The sequence below is a fragment of the Palaemon carinicauda genome, chromosome 7 (genome assembly GCF_036898095.1).
Source record: "Palaemon carinicauda isolate YSFRI2023 chromosome 7, ASM3689809v2, whole genome shotgun sequence".
In the NCBI taxonomy this organism is placed as follows: Eukaryota; Metazoa; Arthropoda; class Malacostraca; order Decapoda; family Palaemonidae; genus Palaemon; species Palaemon carinicauda.
This window is the reverse complement of record NC_090731.1, coordinates 70499752-70501975: the sequence shown is the minus strand read 5'-3', so window position 1 is coordinate 70501975 and position 2224 is coordinate 70499752. Positions and strand designations below refer to the sequence as shown.

General features: G+C 49.5%; 1 pseudogene; it reads right to left on the bottom strand.

Annotated features, from left to right (window-relative positions):
* LOC137644359 (uncharacterized) overlaps positions 1-1854 on the bottom strand; it is a 3453-nt pseudogene extending 1599 nt beyond the window's left edge.
* Between the last annotated feature and the right edge of the window lie 370 nt (positions 1855-2224).

The window sequence follows — 2224 nt, the reverse complement described above, 5'->3', positions numbered from 1 at the left end:
GACGTTCAGGCGGTTTACTGGTTAGTCCGAAGCTCCGCAGATGTGCTTTCACGTGGGTGGCCTTAACAAGATCTTCATTGACAAAAATATCATCAATGTAGGCTGATCTTCCTCTCTTCACAACCGGGTCCTGAGTGAGTACACACCTCATGACTGCCCTCATTATTAATGGGGCCATGTTAAGACCAAAACCCAAAAGAGTCAGGCAGTACCTTTGGCCCTTGAAGCAAACTGTCTGATAAGGCCACAGGGATGGGTGAATCCTAATTTGCAGGTAGGCCTTGGCAAGGTCTTTCACAGATGTATTCACTCCTTGCCTCCTCCACTCCCGCTGCCTTTCCGCACACACGTCACTTTCTGCGGTGAAGACTTCGATGTGGGTGTTTAGCTCCCTAAAGTCCATTACAGGGCACACCTTCCCTTTGTTGTGCTGCATGACTGCCATGAGTGGAATCAGGCCTTTAACTTTACCATACTTGGTCTCGTCATACGGCGCTAAACATCCATCCTTCATCCATGCCTGTAGTTCCTCTTCATACAGATGTCTTGTCTCTTGAGGAACGGGTTAGTTTTTCCACTTTATTCTGTAAAACACTCAGCTCCTTGTTATCTGCCCACTTCCAAACTGCGGTCCAGCAGTTAGTTTCAGGATCGTAAGTGGCACTGAAGTCATGCTCATCAACTCTCAACTCAGGGCCGACTGCGGCACAAAACACAGAATCGTTAATAAAGCATTTACTTCACCATGTGCATCAACTGTGACTCCTCTGAGTGCTTTTACACCGTCCATACCAAGGATGAACGTGTAGCCCAAGGGTTTTGTGGCAGTTACACACATGCACATATCAGCAGAAACACCACTGTTCAGCTGAAGACGCACAAGGCCCGTTCCCTCACACTGCCACTCCTCCCCGCTCACAGTAACCATGCTTACGCTGTCTTTTGTCCACGTATTGCAGCAGGAGTCGTGGGCAATGTTCCTGGAATACCCGGTATCCACCAACACACGACACAACACGCCCCCAACACTTATCACAGCACTTGGTAGCGCCACCTTCACTGACGGGCGTGAGAGGAGGCTGGCGCTGATGCCCCCTCTCCGGGCTCGTTTCCCGAACAAGCGGACGCAAATTGTCCTGGAGCACCACAACGATAGCACCTTACTTTGCGACGGGGAAGTTTCAATCCCCTGACTCATGTCTCCTCACTTTCTCCATCACCCCGGTGGCGAGCCAAACAGTCCCTGGCGACATGATTTGGACCACCACACAAAAAGCATCGTTGCTGCATAACAGCCGCACACTGCTCGGTGCCTGGGCTGGTTATGGTACCCATGCTGGTTTCAGATGACGCCATTGCACCGTCGTCCCTAATGAGTGCCCTCACCCGTGTCAGTATCTGGTCCAGGTCGAGAGCTTCCATACGAGACCTGGCCCTTAACAGCTGGCGGACCTCCTCCAGTAGCCCAGCCACGAAGGCACAGGCTAGTCCCTTGTCAGTCATCCCACCGAATAGAGTTGCCAGACGCCGTAGGGCAGCCAAGTATACGTCCGGCGACTCCCCTACGCGCAGCCTCCTTTTGTTGAACTGGTCGTACGCCACATACGGATCAGCACCAAAGGCGGCCAGCAGCGCCTTATTCACTTTCTCATGAGACTTCCAGTCAGAGTCTGCCAGCTGTAGGTAGACAGCGAATGCGCCGCCGGTAGGGCGCAGTGGAATTACGCTCGCCACTTCGTTGACGTCTTGGAGCTTGCACACTAACTCTAGTTTTTCTAGCCACTCCACCACTGACTTAGCGCCGCTGCCGTCATACTCCGGAATCAGCTTCAGGTCGAATTTAACACCCTCCATAATGCCTAGATAGCTTGTGGTAAAAGTGAGACAACAAAATGAGTTTTCTCTTTAATATATTAGTTGAAAGGGTTACAAGAGCACAGCAACGGCAGTGACTGGTATAAACTCTCCAGGACTACTGCTCCCTTCTGCCTTCTCCAGGAACACACCTCACCTCCGCTACATTATCCTTGCCATTTTTTTTTCTTTTTTTTTCCATAAGCGAAAGACTACCCACGTATAACAATCCCAATACAGCAGTGCGTACAAACAACCATACACCAAAACCACTCACAGACACGTATAATAATAATAATAATAATAATAATAATAATAATAATAATAATAATAATAATAATAATAATTTGTATGGTGAAAAATGGGGAGG